Source organism: Pygoscelis adeliae, unplaced genomic scaffold (assembly GCF_000699105.1).
Source record: "Pygoscelis adeliae isolate BGI_AS28 unplaced genomic scaffold, ASM69910v1 Scaffold19, whole genome shotgun sequence".
In the NCBI taxonomy this organism is placed as follows: Eukaryota; Metazoa; Chordata; class Aves; order Sphenisciformes; family Spheniscidae; genus Pygoscelis; species Pygoscelis adeliae.
This window is the reverse complement of record NW_008825533.1, coordinates 2292428-2313124: the sequence shown is the minus strand read 5'-3', so window position 1 is coordinate 2313124 and position 20697 is coordinate 2292428.

The following is a 20697-nucleotide window of genomic DNA, read 5'->3' as shown; positions in this document are numbered from 1 at the left end:
TCAGATTGGATAATGAGAAATAAAACCAAATCTTAAAACACCTTCTCTCCACCCCTCCCTTTTTCCCAGGCTCAACTTCACTCCTCATTTTCCCTACCTCCTCCCCCTCAGCGGTGCAGGGGGACGGGGAACAGGGGTTGCAGTCAGTTCATCACACATTGTCTCTGTTGCTCCTTTCTCCTCAGGGGGAGGACTCCTCACACTCCTCCCCTGCTCCAGCGTGGGGTCCCTCCCATGGGAGACAGTCCTCCATGAACTTCTCCAGCATGAGTCCTTCTCATGTCCTGCAGTTCTTCACGACCTGCTGCAGCGTGGGTCCCTTCCATGGGCTGCAGTTCTTCAGGAACAGACTGCTCCAGCATGGGTCCCCCATGGGGTCACAAGTCCTGCCAGAAAACCTGTTCCAGCGTGGGCTCTTCTCTTCACAGGTCCATGGGTCCTGCCAGGAGCCTGCTCCTGCACGGGCTTCCCACAGGGTCCCAGCCTCCTTCAGGCATCCACCTGCTCCGGTGTAGGGTCCTCCATGGGCTGCAGGTGGATATCTGCTCCACTGTGGACCTCCATGGGCTGCAGGGGGATATCTGCTCCACCGTGGACCTCCATGGGCTGCAGGGGGATAGCCTGCCTCACCATGGTCTTCACCAAGGGCTGCGGGGGAATCTTTGCTCTGGTGCCTGGAGCACCTCCTCCCCCTCCTCCTTCACTGACCTTGGTGTCTCCAGAGTTGTTTCTATCACCTATTCTCACTCCTCTCCTCTGGCCGCTGTTGTGCAGCAGTGTTTTCCCCTTCTTAAATACGTTATCAGGGAGGTGCTACCACCATCACTGATGGGCTCGGCCTTGGCCAGTGGTGGGTCTGTCTTGGAGCCGGCTGGCATTGGCTCTGTTGAACATGGGGGAAGCTTCTGGCATCTTCTCACAGAAGCCACCCCTGTAGCCCCCCCCACTACCAAAACCTTGCCACGCAAACCCAATACACACACTTTTCAGAAGTAATTGAATCACTGGAGCATTCTGTATGCAAAGGCCTTTTTTATGTTCATTAAACTTATGCATACATTTGATGTGATCCTAATAGGAATAGCTAAAACTTCTTTTTTTTTCTCTGTTTTCTGGAGCTGTACAACATAGCGGAGATCTGAATGAGATTGTGAACAGGAGGTCATTGATTTGATTGATGGCATGAAGTTTTTGTTCTCTTCATTAAACTTGTTATCTCACTGTGGACCATATGGTTTCAGAAGAGCCTGTTAACACCTTTTTTGTAGACACTCTGAGAGCTCTGGGACTACTTTTTCCTTGCCACCTTTGCTTCACCAGTAGAGTACACCTGGTTCTCCAGACAACTCTAATCTTAAAACTCATTAAAATAATGCATTTCCTACCTTTATCATTATGCAAACCAGATTCAAAGTCCCAGAGCATGTCATACACAATCAGAAAATTGGACATGAGCCTGTGATATCTAATTTTACAGTAGTCCTTGATTTAGGAGTAATCCTAAAAGCTTTAGGAACCCATAAAATATTACAAAGCTGCTAAATTTTTTACTTTTCACTGTACATGTTATCCTTAAAAGGTGAGGAGAAGACAGAGCTAAAAATGTTCATGATATTGCAATAGGACAACTTTCTGCTGAAATAATGAAAAAGATAATAGGAAAATTATTGTATATACATTTAGCTACACCTACAGCTTTCCTAGTGGAAGATTAGTATTATTGTTGAGAAAAAATATAAGTAAGTTTAAATGAATTCTGCCAGTTCTCTTTCATCATTTTCATTTATTATGTGTTCTTTTTACACACTTTGTTTGTCTGTAATAATTAGGATCTATTGCATATGTTTCTGTTTACCGCTGGCAAATTACCTTGTACCAGCAGTGATATGGAAATACAAATGAGCAGTATAAATCTTCTTGAAAATCATTTAAGATAGATTCATAAGAGTCCTGTTTATGTGAATATGAAACAAATGAGAAATTTGATAAAGCCTGAGAGAAAAAAAATCATCAGAGTGAAGTGGTATCCATGTGATTTCATAAGCCATACAAGAACACTCAGAGGCTTGAAAGTCAGAGGTAAGTTAACATCTAAGGAGCTTCTGAAGTCTTAAGATTATAAACCACACAACATTTTCACTTCAGCAGAGCCACTGAATTTTCTGACTAAGTGAACAAATTTCACAAAGGAAAGCAAAGCAAAACCAATATAAACTTACCTTTTAGGATCTATGCTATCTGGAGACAATGGTTCTGACATGCACAGTCTGTCTTAAGACAGCTAGAGGTTGTTTCCAATTGCATCAAGGTATTTCAAATCAATCGCATCAAGGTATCTCAAATAAGAAAACAGTTTTGCTTACTTGTAAAAACAAGTTGCATCTTTTTTGCTTACAGAGGCATAGCCATAATGGCCATAAGTGCAGATTTTTTTTTTTTCTTTGGGTCTAATCTTCATGTCTATAACACTAAGAGAAGCAAAGCCATTGCTAGAAGCAAGACACAGCTCTACAGTCAAGTCTAAGAAGTAACTTAAAGGAGAGTTTCCTAGAGATGTTGGCACAATGTATTGTGGTTTTGCAGCTCAGAAAACTGCTTGAAGTTAGTGCACCAAAACACAATGACACAATGGACAAGATCAAGGCACAAAAGAAAAGTTATATTTAAGTCTTGTTATTTCAAGCTGTCTCATCAAGCAAATATGTTCGTTTAAGAGTTGTCTTTTTTATAGTTAGTAGCGTACATGAGAAAAAGCTATCAAATTAAACTAGCTTAGGTTTGCACTGGGACAAATTATCACACTAAGTACAAGACCAAGAAGAACCTCCCTTCCCAACAGTGTGAAAAGCACATGATCACTGTGTTTGTGAGGCTGGATTTAAGGAGGGACCAGACATATCCTGCTACAAGATATCACTGGGTTGCACTATTTCTATGTGTTGTTCCTTGCAAAGATCTTAGTTGCTGTGAGATATGAGCTATGCCAGGACCCTGAGCTATGCCAGGACTCATAGACCTCACCTGGGGCCTTCACCCACCGCCGACTGCTCATGGGCCCAGGATTACCATTGAAACTCAGTCCCAGGGCTTCAGACCCTGCCTTAGCAGGGTAGAAGTGCATGTCTCCAGCTCATGCCTGTGCCTGGTCATGGGTCTTATGGGTCCAGGCCCTGACCTGCAGGCTGGTGATTACCCATGACGTGGTGATTACTGAGCTGTGTCTGACTCTGGAAACCCAAGATTTTACTATTGCTAATTATTCAGTCCATCTTTTCCTGGAGGTCACAAGCCTTTAGCAGATTGTGCAGACTAGAACTTGTTCTTCTGTCACAGTTGCCATGATTCATAGTTCAGTGTATTGGGTTAAAAAATACATTACAAGGGCTTTCAGGAAAGCATCATGTTCCTGCTGGAACATTTGAACTGGTCTCATGTTTTGCTCTTTAAGAGCTTATGACTCAAATATGCAGCAGAGGCTGATGGCAGAATAAGCACTCCCACCTTGATCATTCAACAAATGTGATTTCAGGACTTAAAAGGCTCAAAAATACTCATTATTTCATAGCAATGTGTAGTTTGTTAACTTTTATAGTTGGGGTTCACAGTGGAAAAGACAAATGGCTACCTCCAGAGGTAAAGTGGTCTTTACTGCAACTGTATGTATGGACTTTCCTTCTAGCGCAAGAAGACCTAAGGTTTACAGGCTAGAAGGTCCACCTCTTGGTAGCTCCCAGTCTTCCTTAGATGGAGAGGATTGAAAAAATTTAAAAAACTGAGTCGAATCCATTAAGCAAAGTAGAAAATCATAAACCTTAATGACTGCATAAGGGGACCCTGTCCTTCACTAATACACTTGTGATTGTAGTACTGAACTTCAACCCTTTGTGGCCTCAGTTACCTATTTGTCTGAGAAAGCCATCAGGAGCACCTATAATGCAAAAGTATGGTAAAGAAAGGAATGGCTCTACCCTACAAAAAAGAGCATACTCCTTCCCGTGATTTGTGGAATACTCACTACATTTAATGACTAATTGGAGCTGTAGTAGGATTTCACAGGGAGTGTATGACTTCATAAAGTACTAAACTTTTAAACTGAAACTTTAACTACAGTTTTTGATTCTTATGTTGACTATTCAGGGGAATAATTTTAATATTGTTGGGAACAAACTTATGGTTGAAGCAGAATCTCAATACCTCCTCTTAAGTTTTGTGTTTATTTACTTGCTTACACATACATATCTATGCACACATCTATCTTTGGATAAAGGATATGCCAGCTGCATGTGAATTGATTGAAATCTGTCATCGAAAATTCATTTATTTGCATGGATTTTTTCAAGTGCAAATTCTCATGTACAAAAGAGGTATTTATCCAGAATGTCTAAGCAATATTTTGGACATCAGATAAAGAATTTAAGAGTGATGAGCTGAAAGCAACGAAAGGTAGAACACTACAGTGCAACTGATCATAAGGAAATCTTTAAAATTGAGAGCACAAAAATGTGTCAAAGTAACTTGCTTCATAAGTCTATGAACTAAATATTTTTTCTTCTCCTCACTGCAGTCTCTAGTGTTTGATTAGTATGGATTTTCAAGATTACAGTGTGATGGAAGGATATTTTCAGAGAATGGTAGCATAATTGTAAAAAGTTCTTTACTTATGCCAGAAGATCTATGTTTTACAAAGGGAGAAGATACAAGACATGATTATTAGCGAAAGCAGCCAGCAAAGAGGTTTCCTGGGGATTTAGAAGTATAAGTGGGTAGAAAATCAAACTGAAACTTAAACTAAACTAAGCGTGTATCTTGCTAATGAGTCTGTTGTATGAAAAGCTGATGAAGAGTGGTCAAAACGGAGTAATATGTTTCTTCCTTCAACATACAGGGACATGGGGATCAGAAGAAGAGCAGCTGAACTGTAGAAGCAGTATTATAAGAAAAATAACCTTCTTAAAAGAGCTGCAAAAATAAATTCCTGAGGCAACTATGAATACGAAATTCAGCAATCTGCTTTGTTAAACACTGATGGATGTGCAGGATGTTCCTCAGCAGTAAAATACACAACAGAACTACTCAGCTCTAGGATCCATCACACTTGTGTGGATGCTCTTACAACTCCAAGACTTTGTAGTACTTCAGAAAGTTAAAAAGCTGGTCTGCTGCAGGACAATCACAGACTATGTACTTGTACTATTAGACTGCCAAATGCTATTGTTAATTACCGAGCAATAACAAATAATGTTATGGAGCTAAAGAGAGGGTGTGTTATATCAAAACAGACTCATGGAGCACTTGGAGACAAGGACCATAAAGCTATTCTGTTTCTGTTCTGTTTATGGGTCAGACTTCCATAGGTGTACAGCTATATAGAAAGTGTCAAGAAGTTACTATTTCTTGCTCTGTACCTAGAAACAGAAAGGCTGTAACTTCACAATACCGTAACACTTCATCCAAATCACTGATAAAAAGATTCAGAAAAGAGTTGGTGTAGGTGAAAAGATTAAAAAAAAGCATAAATGACAAATACTTCATTGGTGTTGAAAGATGAGAAGTGCAATAATGGCTGAAAAAAGCAAGACATGAGGAGGTGGCTGAGGATATTGATGGGAAAGACTTAATATTACATTTTGTCAATTTTTCGTTTTAGAGAAATCAGTAATAAGCTCCTTAGAGAGACAGAAGCAGAGGAAGAACTGAACTGTCTGAGGGTTGAAATTAATAATAATAAAGAATCAGCTGGGATTGAAAATGGGGCACTAAGTAAAGTTAGAAAAGTTGTTGTTTACAAATAGGTAAAGCAGAACCAAAGACAGAAAGGACATTTTCTACTGGTGAAAGTCAAGCTGGTTGTTGGACTTTTGAAGTGAATCACGGCAGAGACCTTGCAGTCAGAGCAAATAGCCTTACAATCAGTTAACCTGTTCTAATTAACCTTGAAGAAATGGTTAATTTATTACATTTACTATTCTCAATTAATGAACATATTATCTTGCAAATGAATTTCTTTATCAAGTTTGCTTGATTAAGTCTCAGGCTTTGAATTCACATTTTAATTTGGCTGTATGGGTGAAAAATATGGGCATGCAAATGTAAAACAGCATAGTTTGATGTTTAAAACAATTTACTTAAAGAGGTTCAACACAGAAAACATCTGTTTATTATTTCGCAATTGTAACTGCAAAAAACATCATAGAAGCTTCTATGCAGAATTTGAAAGGTACTTGAATATTTTAACAGCAGGAAAACACATTACACTCTCCAGATAACGTTCTTTGATTAAACTGAGGCATCGTTGCTTTTTTTTTTTTTTTTTTTGGGGGGGGTGGTATTATAAACATTTATTCAAGAAATACTGCTGAAAACATTGGCTTTAACACCTACTCTTTATTACTCCCCACCTCAGGCAGTACACTTAAAGTTATCAGGTGGCTTTCTACAGCTTGGAAACCAGGCTGCATTGCTTCCCTTCAGCAAACAAAAGTCTTACTTTTGCATATGGTTAGATGATTGAGCGGCCTGGCTGCCTTGGATTTCTTTTTTTTTCCCCTTTTCCAGTGTTAATGCATTGAGGATTTTTCATTCAGATTTAGTCATTTAGAAGAAAGTGATGTGGCAAATACCTGTTCTGACACTCACCCAAGACAGCGGAAGAGGCAACTCCCCTGCCTAACTCAATGTAACTAACAGGATTATGTGGTATACCTTTAGACAGTCTGTGGCCCTCTGCTGGGATTTTATAGAATAAAAACATCTGCATATCATGCTTGGGAATTTGTGAGTTATGATTTTATACAGAGAGATCTTATACTATCAGCCATACCTCATTGTCACATATGGACGTTGGCAACAACAATAAATTTAGTATTTGTTAGATAAGCTTCCACATACTCTTAAGATTAGAGAGAAAATAATGGATAGCATCCATAACACTCAAGTACCAAATGGATTTTAATTTTAAGGATTTTTTTTTTTTATTTCCAGAAATATTTCACACACTAGGGAGGATTCCAAGAAGCAAGGAAAATAAAAATGCAGAAGAGGTGGATCTGAAGAAAAGTTAAATTTACGTAACTCAAAACATCAGTGATCCAGCATTCCACCAAAGGGTGGAAGATAAGATTTGAGGAGAAATGTAAAATTCTGTGAGTAAAAGGGACTCCAAAAAGGAATTCTAAGCGATTCTAATTCAGTGATGTGTTCACTCAACAAAGTATATTCAGTTTTATCATCTTTTCAGTTTTTTCATATTCGATATTATCACTATATAAAAAGTTTTGAGAAGTTTTCTTGCATTTGGCCTCACCTGAAAACAGTTTTCCTCTGAAAAAATCAGTCACTGTTCTGTTAAAATGGATGGGAACTACCTGACTGGAACAAGTGAAGAGGTTACCTGCTGCCTATTTTATAAAAGATACATCATGGTAGCGGTCATATCTGTACTGGGAGCCAGCTACCAGTTCTCCCAGAAGGAATGGAATAATGGGAAGCAACTTTTACAGAGAGTCCAGAGCTCTGTTGTTTCTGTTTGTTCTATAGATGGCCCATTAAACAGTGGCTTTATATTTTTATGAGTGTCTGGGAAAATGTTTACCATTTTTGAAACAATGTTGATCAGCCTTCTAGAGTTTTTGATGGGGATGAGAACAGAATGTTTCTCGTGACCACCTTCCTTGCCTGAGACATGACCATGAGGTTCAGTTAACCTATGGAAACAGATGGAAACCTTTACTGAAATGAGTAAGGAGAACATTTTTTTTTTCTTTCCCTTTTTACTTTTATTATTCTGATGCCTTTCATTTAAAAACTGATAACAGAGACACGGATAAATCTATTTTAGACTACCTCTCTTGTTTCTGTTGATAACTTTTGTACTACTTCTGATTTTTCTGTGAAAACAAGATGTCAATTTTTGTGTATTTTTTTAACTTAATTATTTTTAAATGTAATCATGACTCAATCTGAACTGAGATGGAATTTTATCCATCCTTTTAACTTTACCTGATTGCGTCTTGTACAGCATGAGAGGTTATACTCTTTCCATTTTAGTACAATCCAAAGCAAATCAGCACAGTTTCAAGCCATAATGAAGAGAAGTTGTCATCCTCTTATAACTAATCATAAGGAAGAATCATGGCAAAACCCTTAGCTTCTGCATAAGCATGAAAGAGCTGAGGTTAGCTGAGATAACCAGCAGCACTGAAACCCCAGCACCACAGCTGTGCTGATACCATTAAATAAGCAAATAAGAATACATTTAGCTTCCTGGATTCTTCTTGCATCACAGCAATTACAGCAAGTAATTGTAATACAATTTTTGTGTTGATTAGAATTGACCAGAAAGAAGTAGCTGGAACCTTTTCTGAAGTATCATTTTGCTGCACCATAATTAAATTCTATGGTAGAAAAATACAAAGTCGGATATGAATTTTTTGAGTGAACAGACTTGAAATTTCAAAAGTTTGTTGTAATATCCTGTTTTAATACTTTTTAAATAAAATTTGGTTTTTCAAGTATTAAAACAAAATCCTAAAATAAATGAAAGTATTCCTATTCACAAAAAGATGAACATGCCTTGCAGTTGCAAGACACAATACATACCTGCAATTTCAACAATCTGTATAGAATATTGGCTAAAACCAAGTCTCCTTATAATTATCTGTATGTTGCTGACAAAACACTTTTTCCCAGCTGTTTGTGATAACAGGTCTTATTGTTAAATAAAAGTAAAAATATTTTATTACGGCTCAGTAGTCTGTCTTTCTCTCTCTCATATATACATACTGTAGTAGAATTAACCTCTTTTTTCCACTATTTTTTACACTTTATCTGTGTTCTCATATACATGACTATATTCCTGCCTATTCTTTTAGACACTTACTGTATTATTTCTTAAGAAAAAAAATCACTGGTGTTTTCAGTGCCACAATAGTAGTTTCTTGACATATTTCAAATATTTTTGTAACTGTACAAGCATGACATACAGTGAAGATCTAGAGCATGATCTCCTTTTGCCATTACTCATGAATGTATCTAGCTGAGGATGGGAAAACATTGCGTTTTCAGGGGTCATAAAAATATTAAGATTACCCATCAATAGAAGTAAACTGGAGTGGAGCAAGTTCTTGTTTTTAAGCTGCAAATAAAATTTAGTTCTACATAGAAGACCCAGCTCAAGACCTATCCACCTCTCTTATTCCATGTTAGCTTTTGCAACAGATGTAAAAACTCAGATGATGAGAAATGATCATAATTCTATTTGTCACATACACAAAATCAATAATCATTTTCAGAAGGTCTTGTCTGAAAGCCTACAAACCTTGGATACAAGTTTACAACAATATTTATGCAGGGAAAACTAGTTCAATTTAATAAAAAAGGGTTTTTTTAAAATATAATTGTCCATAGATTGATAAAAATTATTCTCCTGGGGAAAAACAAACAAAACAAAGCAGAACAAATCTACCGTCTATTGGGAATTATTTTCACACCAAATTTTGCATACCCCTTTCAAGCTCAGAGCCAGCTAGAATTATTTACTGAACTCTAGGCAACAGAGTGTCAGTGGTTTTCTCTAAAGCCAAATAGCTACATTGGTTTTTCCCCTATTCTGAGTTCTGTTTTTTATGGAAACAACATCTTGAGAAAGGGATTTGAAACTGAAAACATGTCTCCTCTTTATACAGCTACTGTATTGAGCAATGCCTGTGTCATAACCTTCTGCTAATGTGCAGTAATGGCTGCAGCCAGCCATCATTACTTTTCCATTTCAGGAAGGGGCAGTGCTGCTGTGTTTTCAAATAACAGAGGCAAATACTGTTTTCTATGAGAAAAAAAAATTCTCTGAAAAAAAATAAATCAGGCTTATACCTATCTCTGTAAATTATGCTACACACATTTTCCAGTATGGCAGAGGAATAAATTTGACATGTAGCAGCTTTATTTTTTTTCCCAAACATAAGTTCATCTACAAAATTTTACCTTAAGAATAGCTTAACCATAATTTTAAAGTATGATTTATTGCAGTTTTCAGTTAACTATTTGAATTGTAGTTAAAGAAGGATGCAATAATTTTTTTCCAGGAAAGTTGCTCTCTCACTGTGTCCTTAAACAATCTTTCTCTACATGATGGAAGAGTGAGTAATTTCACATTTGATATCTAATTGTTAGTATGTGCAATTGTCACATTCACATTTAAAAATACATTAGATAGCAGATCTAACAATACCCCTCTAAGCCCTATTTTAGTGGTCCAGTTCCAAAGATACCGTTAAGATTCAGTTATCCATATGAATATGTATATCCAGCTTTGACAAAATATAATTTTTTCTTTTATAAAACATTTATTAAGGAGGGGGTTTAGCTTGTTGCAGGCATTTGATACATAGAGTCCAAGTGAAACTGCATGGTCAAATGTAGATGAGAAACTGCAGACAGTTTATCCAGTTGGACATTGACTCTTTCTAATTTTGAAAAAGATGATGCTCAAGGACACGTGTAGGATAAGGTTTATGTACCTGTACAGCTGGGGAGAGCTTCAAGTTGAGGTTTTTTCAGGTTTTATATTCAGAAGTGCTTCAGGACTGTAGCACGTCTATGACAATGCCTGGTGTAAGTGCAAAGAAATGCATGTGTTCATTATGATCTATCATAACTTGCTGCAGCATTCACAGTGTGAGAACATTTGTTTAGTAAAAGTGTGTGCAGACTGTGGCAGTAACTGCTTGTGCCTTCAAACACAATAATATTTGTTTGGCGTAATTTTTTGCCCTAGACGCAAAATTCCCTTTATGTCTTTATAGTAATCTCTTCCAGTACAATTTGACTGAGTCTAGAATGTACGTGGATATTATATGGTAAATATAGGCAACAAAGATTCTCTTTACCTATTCTGGATGTTAGAAAATAGAATGAACTGCTGGATCTGCCTCATTTGAGATGATCTAGAAAGCAATTTTAAATATGTCATTGCAATCAGCATTTCTCAGGATGCCAGCTATGGCCTTAGAATGAGTTGGTCTGTTAAACAGTGGTTTTTTTTTTAAAACATCTTAAATAATTTTTTCTGCACAAAGTTTTAACAGATTGTTATGTTATAAACACCAAAAAAATGTCACAAGCAAAAAATCTTAGTGAAAAATTATTTTTCTCACATTTAAACATTTTTCAGATAAGGTAAAAAGTCCTGGTCTTCAAAATGACAGTCATCAGCTTAATAATTCAGAGAGAGAGGAAAAAAAAAAAATCAGTCCTGTGAGGAAGACTTGTTCAGAACCCAAAGGTCAAGGGCAGTTAAGACATATGGGTCCATTTGCAGCCCTGCCACCAAACACTTTCTTCTTCAAAACAAGATGTAATTGGGACTCAATAGCAAACCGATGGCCAGTACTGGCCTACCACACCTTGTTGGTGATACTTAAAACAATAGAGGTTGCTATATAATCTAATAAAGAAGACATATAAAGTGAGGGCATACTGGTATTCCCCATAGCAATAAGTGACTCTTACAAGCAATAAAGAATTTAGTAGCAATTAGGCAATTTAAAATTAGAACTTCTCTTCTACAGACATCTGTGAAATGGTTTTACATCTGTCAGGAGTTACAATATGACATGAAGTTTTCCATGTTCCCTATGACTACACATCCAGAATCTTTCTCATTTTTTCATGAAAACCAGATTTTTTCTTATCCTAATAGTGAGATCCTGTATTTTGAGTATAAGAGATGATTATCCAAATCCTTGTTCCTCAGAAGGCACTCAAAAATTCATCCCCACGTTTCAAACAAATTTTCTGACAGTAAAGTTGTCCATTTTGAGCTGAATCTCTGTTAGTTCTCCTCTTCTTTATATACACAAGCAAACAGTGAAACCCCAGAAAGTGATGAATAACTGGTAATGCATAGTTATCAACCAGGTTGTAGAAGGCCAAGCTTCAACTTTATAAGCCAAATCAGACAAAACAGGGTTGTGCATAACAGTCTCCATCATCGTCAATGAATGTCCTAACGATTTAAACACAGTTTACTATGTCAGCCACAGAGATACCTAGGTGATCTATCTCTGCTGATTTTCCAAGCAATGTGAGATTAGCTAAGGAATTCATAAATCAGACACTGGATTGCTTACAGTCTGGCTGCAAATTCAGCAATACTGTAGTTAAATAGATTTAGATATCATACAGACAAAAATACACTGGTAGTACATTTATCTATTAGTCATTCATTAAAAATGAAGACTGACTATTCTGGGATAGGACAAATAGCAGAGCAAATGACCAGAAAAACATTACTCCTATTGCTAAATCTCCAAAGTCTGAAAGATAACGATTTAGGTTTTCTCCCAAATGCAAAATTAATGAACTAGGTTAAAATTCAGAAAATAAAATCCTTTTTATATTTTTTTTTATATTGCCTTCATAAATTATATTCAGTATTGTACTTTAATGGACTACCTCGTACATTGTAAAAATAACACATATATTCTCTTCATAATGGAAGTATGAGGGGGATCTCAATATGCAAGTTCTCTGAAAGTATTAATAGAGTTCTAGGTGCTTCCACTGGGGCAGGGGGGGAAGCCTTTCTCTTGGAAAACTTGTTGACAGATTATTTAAGTTATTATAATTTCTATCCAAATTTAAGAGTTACAATTTGACTGTTGAATGAGATACCAGTGGTTTTTTTTTCCAAATTTTAGATGTGGTATGAAATCCACAGATTATTTTACCATCAGTTCTTTTATTAATGTGTTTTATTAATGTACATTGTTTTATCTAGTATATCATTGGCCAAATAAATATTGAGTCACAACAGATTATGTTACTGACTCTATGAAAGTCATTTTTCAATCTCATCCAACAGCATAGACTTTGAAGGCTAAACTTACTCTTCTTATAAATAGACTCATTTCCAGTTGATCTGGGCTCACTTCAGCAATTCAATTGCAGTCACATAAGCAAATTATAAAGAGGGAGAAATCACACAGTAAGTACCTACCACATATGTCAAAATTAAGACCAACTAATGAGTGGAAGAGAGTGTAATGTTCTTCAGACAATTTCAGTCTCAAAAATAAAAGCCTTATGAATTAAACAGCTACAAAATCCTTAGATTTTTTGCCACTCAATCATGAAACTTTGAAATTTCCAACTCAGTTTCCTTCTTTATGGTTGATAATCCATATAATATCTGAGAAATATAGTTTTTATAAAAGTGTGTATTGGTGAAGGTATTTCTCTTCTTATATATTTTTCAGATTTCCTTTTCTTGCTAGATGTATGCTCTTCCCTTTGTCAAAAATAGTTCTTTGAAAAATATCTGATTTAAATTTAAAATATCTGATACTGTTTCAAAATTATTGGAAATAAATTAATGAACTCTTTCTCCTCGATTTGAGTGGAAAACTATTAAAGTAGGATAAGAAAATAAAAGCTGATACTGATATCAGAAATTAATATTTGTTAAACTAAAAAGAAAAAAACATAAACATGACACATCTTGAGATTTTTTCTGTATTTTTTTAAATCAACCTTCATAATTTATATACCTGAACATGCGATATATCCTTGGCATTGTAGCTGCATTTGACTAAGTAACTTAATTAAAAATATGGAGCTAAAGACATGTATCCTATATTTCACATTGAACTGAAACACCATGGTATTCCATTGACATGGAGTCAGATTTTTAAATCTAGTTATTAGCAAAGTGTCTTCATTTACATTTGACGACCATTTTTCTAAGATAATTATCACTACTTACATTATTGCTGCCTCTGTGTGACTGAAGCTAGGGTTTAACCTTAAGTTCTAGGACCCGAAGAAAAAAATTATCTATTAATATGGAGGAAGAAATGACACAGGCAAAATATAATACTACATTACAGGTGAGATACACTGCAATCCAGACTACCTAATGAAACCAGACTCCAAATACCCACATACCACTGTGGGTATTTGTGGCAACCTGTATTTGTTTAGATTCCTTAAGCAAATATCTAATTCATTTACACTTCAAAGAAAAGACCAGAGTAATTTAAAAGCAAAAAAGTCTCTTTAAACTTATAAAGAATAGTAGTAGATGCAATTTTTTTAATTGTGGAAGTGTCAAAGTATTGTTGTATTAAGAATTAATATGAGAAACTGTGGTGTACTTGCAAACAAAGATAATTTTTGCTACTTTCACTTTTCAACTTTCACATTAAACAAACTTTCATTCAAGCTACTAATTAACTCACTTTAAAATGCTACCTTACAGTTCACAGTTTACCCCAGAATATTCATATAATGGGTTTCGATTTAAAATTTTTTTAGAAAATTCATTTCTGATTTAAAGACTAGTCAAAGCAGAATATTTTCTTTTAAATTATTAGGAAAAAATTTAAATATTTGGCAGAAAATATCAGAGCAATTAAGAAATATGACATAATTTCTAAAGGTGAGCTTGTGTCTTTAAGGTATCTAAATCTACCTCAGTTCTTGTATCATCAGTAGTAACAGTGACTAACTTGTTTATGGTTATTAATGCTGATTAAGACGATTAAGAAGTAACAAAAGTTTTTTGAACTGCCCTGGTAACATCTTTAACTGACTTCTTTTTTCTTACAAAGAAGTTTTGTAGAGTGTTTTAATAAGTTTTAATAAACAGGTTGTCAAACATATACTATGTCTCGAACTTACTTTCTGTTGTGTGGGTGCTGGTGGTGGTGGTAGTGGTGGTAAGCTTCCCACATTTCAATAAGACGTTGGTCTAGTGTATGTGATTCTATCTTGGTTATTAGCTAGATGTTTAATTAAGGGTTATTATTCTCAAGTGGGAAACCTATTTGAAGAGGACGAAGATTGTACCTTGTCAAGTAAATAAAAATGCAAATCATCCCCTTTTCCTGTAGTCATCCAGAAATTCTCATTAATGTTATAAACAACCAAAATATCTCTCTCATACAGGGAAAAGCAGCAAACCACATACTGATTTTTGTCATTTATCAGACCCAGTTTTAGACTTTTTAAATGTCTGACGTCGGATCAGAGGAACAAACTGTGAATGCAAATAAAAGTTAACAAACTTAAAGACTGCAATATTGTGCATCATACTTTTATTCTTTCTTGCTGCCAATATAACGAACCTAGATATTCGTTCAGCTAGAAATTTGTTTAGTAAGTTTTAATTTTAAATTCATGGAAAAAAATAGAGGGAAGACACCTACATTTTAGCCGGAAAATTAGCTATAACGAATCAAAGCAAATTCTGCCTTTCCCAATGTCCTTGGCGGAGTAGATGAGGCTTACAGAGGAAGGGTAAGAACAAAGGAAGAATAAGAACAAAGAAAGACCCTGTCACCCTCAGCTCCCCAGCCCTTCGGGAGCAGCCAGCCCCTCTGGTCGCCGAGCTTGGGCTTTGCCTCATCCCCTTTGAACAGTCCTATCTGAACACGTCCTGTGCCACAATAGGTCTAGATCTTCACTCCACTGAGAGCTTCACTGAGCTGGGAAGGATGCTCGTGAGGACCTGCCCTTGCACGGCACAGGACAGATCCTCTTTCTCCGGGTGAACACGAAAGCAGGGAGAGTATTGGATGCTCCCGTGACAAAAACCCTCTGAACACAGTATGCTGTGCTTACCTGTGTGCTTGATCTATCTCCATAACGCTGCATCTCAGCTTCTTCTGAAGGCAAATGGCATTTTCTCTACTTTGGAAATACACTTAGACCTTCAGAATTGTCCCAAAGTAGCCTTTAATATATTTTCTCCTTGGAGGAGAAAAACAAAGTTAGGATTAAATGGATATGATGCATTAACAGTTCACAAATTTATTCTCTTGTGAGTGTATATAACTTCTATTAATCACAATTAAATATAAATCTAAAAGCTTATGTTCCCATTAACTTATATTTTTTAGTATTGGCTCAGTCAGGCAAGAAATATTAATCTGCAGATTTCAAGAACTGAAAATAGCAGCATATCCTTAAAAGCAGCCTCATATAAAAAATCCATACTCAAAGAACTACCGTTGAATATTCATTACATGTATTACATTGGTACAAATATTTTTGATTCATTCATAGTTTAGAGTTTCACTTTGATTTTAATCATTTTCAATAACTGCATTCTTGTAATTTAAAATTCTAGAAGAAATTTTGAAACAAAGGTTTTGAAATAGTCAAAACCCTTTTTCTATTTCAGAAGTATCAGCTTCTACTTCAGAACCACTCACTTCCTAAATGAGGCCTTCCTTGGAAAATAGATTGAAAATATAAATTAAAGATAAAAATTGAGCAGCATATCAAATGTATTACATCAAAGTGTGAAATGCTCTATGATTCATATGAATTTGATATAAAAAAATTGTCATCCCACTGCTAATGGACTAGCCTTAATAGGAGGCCATTCACACTATGCTACAGATGCCAATTCTTATCGCTGATTACCCCACCTCCTTCAAAAGTTACTTATGTCTATATATTTATATCTTCTTTCCTGAAAATCAGGTGTTTTGCCTGCCAAGTAGCACCATTTATCATATTGTAGACATTCATGGGTTTTCCCTTTCCATTTCACAAACTGCTTCCTCCAAGGCAGCGTTGCTCATCAACTGCTGCCACTTCATCCTCCCATCTCCGGATGTACGCGGCTCTTCAAACATGCCACATGGCAGTCCGTGACAAAAGCTTCCAGTAACTACTACAGTCCAGAAGCAATACTGTCAGATCAGAATGACTGAATTTATCAGACAGTATAATTTAAAGTTCAGAATCTTTAATTCCTTTAGTGCACACATCAGGAACCTTGTCTTGACTCATCTATTTTCAGAACTCATTTTGTTTTTTGATTCTTATGCTGTGCCCTCCGAGTTAAACTTTTACTTGCAGATTGGAGCTGGCTCAGATTATCTGTCAAGGTTTTATTTGCTGGAAATATAGTTTCTGCAAAATTGAAAATCACAGTGAGGAAGAGTTTTGTTTCATGTTTCTTTCTTACACTGTGAAAGACATTTTTTGGGGGCAGCATTATTTTTTTATATATATATATATTAATTTAGTAGTGTGCCTTTTTTTTTTTTTTTGGCAGATCAGGCTAAAACTATTTGAAAGTTTAAGTTTGTAATCCCTCCTACTAGTTCTTGGCTCTGTTTTTTTGCAATACTCAGTCATGTAATGCAGATTAGCCTGTTCTCTAGTTATTCTCTACAAGACCATAGAACTTTACACAAAATAACTATTCAATTCTATAGAGGAAAAAAGTCAAGCTCTTAACATTTTGTACCACCTCAGGGTAAGAAAAAGACCTTTAAAACTTTTTATAAGGCCTGGATTGTTCAGGCAAAACTGGAATTTTAACTGAATCGGCCAGTTTCAAATTTAGCTTATGTCAGAGGGTGTTGGGCTAGTACAATCCAAAGTGCACTTCATGCATCTGGTCCCCCCATCTAACCCTGGGCTGACCCTGCCATGTTTTCTTTCCAAATCATGTTTTCAGGTTTCTAGGCCACAGAAAGCACTTTTCCTTCTGATATAGAGTCCAGACAGAGTCACATTTGAGAGATTGAGTCTGTGTGACAACACTTTTAGACACGTCCAGATAAACAACAGAACCGAAGAAAAATGAAATATTTCTTCCTGTACCCATATTAGAGGATGGTTGGCATGGTGTAAAGAAATCAGACTCACTAATCTTCATACATAATTGTAGACCTTCCAAAAGGACTCATTACTCCAATAAACACCACAGACACACACTTTTTGGTTTATGACATGAACAAAATTGCATGGGCTGTCCATGTTAGTTTTGTAACATTTTGAAGGCAGAGGTAAATATGAAATTGACAGCAATCTTATGATAAAGAAACTGTTTTTCTATTTACAGTTAAAGACTTGTAATCATTCAGGAATTACTTTTTAAAAAGCTTTCAAAATGTAAATCCCTACTTGCACAGTTTCCAGATTTTGGAACATTTAAAGAGAAAATGAACAGAGATATTAACATGGACTAAGAGTACATTTCCAAAAAGTGTAGATTTTTGCATTTATCTCCAATTATTCCTTGTTTTAAAAAAGAAAATACTGCAAATCCAAAATTGTGTAACCTGTTCAGTAGGTGTAGAAGACAGCAAAGTACTCCAAATGCTTTCAAGTTTCATTTTCATCGCTTTCTCTTCAAAGTATAGTATTTTATAATATGACTTCATGTTTGTTGACAGTATTGATGAAATATCAAATATACTGGTATACAAAGCTAGGCAGAAGAAAAGGCAGAAGGAAATTGCTGTGTCAAGATGTAATATTTTTAAAGATGAACTTATTAAGCGTTCTTAGGCTTATGCAAAAAAAAATGCAGCAGTGAGTTTGAATTTCAGATATTTGTAGCCGCTGTTGGACTCTTGGTCCACAATATCTGAATAAACAGAAAATGCATTATTAGTGTACAAGCCACATTTCATACATATTGATATACCCAAACATATTGCATACATGCAGAAGCTTTATAAGCAGCAAAGCTATATCCTTAGTTGTATTTGAACTGAATAGCATTTACTAGATCATTAGTCTTCAGATTGCATTCCATTCAAACCCTAACAATATTTTTCATAATAACTCTTAACCTTAAAAAAAAAGAAAAAGACCTTGTGTGACCTTCAAAACAGACATTTTCAGTTTGGATTGGTGACTCTAACATGAAATGTTTTGAGAACTGAAGCTAAAATTGGATATTTTACATGATTGATACGATTCAAATTTTGTGAGGTATGGCGAGTGTACATATTAAAGATCAGATAGATATTTCTGGTCTCCATTAGGTTTTCAAGTCACAGCGAGGGGCAAAACAAGAATTAACAACAGCAACAAAAGCCTCTGCTACAATCCTTATTGCTCACAATCCTTCTAAGAAACAGCGGAACCAGATTCAGAAAAATATTTGTATTCCCAAATGATCCTAGACCTGAATCCAATATTTCTCTAAGCTTTTTGTTCCAGTTTCAAGTGAGTGTTAGAAGACTGTATTAGTTCTCAGTGTGACCAGTAAAATACCCCCGACACTAAAGTCCTGCTAGACGTGGCAGTGCTGAGCAGCTCATGGAAAGATAGAGCTTGACCTCACAGGTTGCCAGATGGTAGCTAATGGTTTGAGTTATTCATCTCCAGTGCATTCCCCCAGCAGGTGATACACATCTATTTTTTTTTATTACCCCCACCTCTTTTTGAAGAAACTTGGGTCCATTACCTTCCAGATCACTGGGAACTCACTAGTCATCAAGCTAAGGCTATGGGGGCACAGCATCCTCACTGTTCTGGCCAAAGATGCTCAACTTTCCATGGAAGAGTGATATCACAATCTAAAATATTTTGTGAAGCAGGAAGGTAGCCTAATCACTTCAAGACTCTACTCACTCTCTCATTTTTAATTTTTCACAATTACTATTCAACTATTGTATGTTGAACTGCTTCAAAAAGAGAAACCTTTAAATACCATCCAGGAATGTCTTATAAGATTATATTTATGTTCCAGGAAGGGAGAGCGGTGAATACAAAGGTCCTTAGGCAGAGGAGGGAACAAAACTCAAGATTTAAATCATGGGTGAACCTTGGAGGTTGTGTTGGAAACCAAATTCAAATTTCTGTCTTTCTGCACTCGGTGCACTATTGTTCAGTGGAGAGATTCACATCCTCAGATAATCCAGACAAGTCTGAACACAAACTGCTTACACTCTTTTGGTTGTCATGTTGTGACTGCCTATAGAGGATGGTTACGTGTAATCAGAAAACTTGATATGATAAAAACATAAGCTAGGTAAGATATATCATTTTTCAATTAGCACTCAACAGAAGATAAAATTGAAACAAAAAAATGAGTAACAGATACATACATAGATTTCTGTTATTTTCCATCTCTTTTTTAATAGAACTAATCTTTTGAATGTCCATAAATTTTGATAGACCACATGCATCAACTGACAATATTGAATTCATTTGAAGATTATAATTTTTAATTAAAGCTGCTTCTTCTATTTTTCTTCGCTGCTTACAGCAAATCCAAGTTATTCAAGTGCAGTTATATTCAGCTTTGACATCTCAGTATTACAATTATACAAATGTTGCATTAGAATATCAGGTAATTGAAAAATCTTACTTGTGAATGGTAGTCTTGGAAAAAAGCACTAAAACCAGCAATAACTGCAGATGTTTATACATACTATACTTTTAGAAATACTTAAGGTTTCCTAGTCTCTTGGGTACTGTTTTGAAACCATAGATTATGGGGTTGAAATAAAATTTCAACTTCTGTGCCTATAAAACCTGAAATTCTGATTTTTGGAGGCCAGGTGAGTTACTGATGATGAACACAAAGTCATCTACACAGATATTCTACTTCATAAGACAGAATCATAGAATCATAGAATCATTAAGGTTGGAAGAGACCTCTAAGATCATCGAGTCCAACCGTCAACCCAACACCATCATGCCCACTAAACCATGTCCCTAAGTGCCTCATCTACATGTCTTTTAAATACCTCCAGGGATGGGGACTCAACCACTTCCCTGGGCAGCCTCTTCCAATGCTTAACCACTCTTTCAGGAAAGAAATTTTTCCTCACGTCCAATCTAAACCTCCCCTGGCGCAACTTGAGGCCATTTCCTCTCGTCCTATTGCTAGTTACTTGGGAGAAGAGACCGACCCCCACCTCGCTACAACCTCCTTTCAGG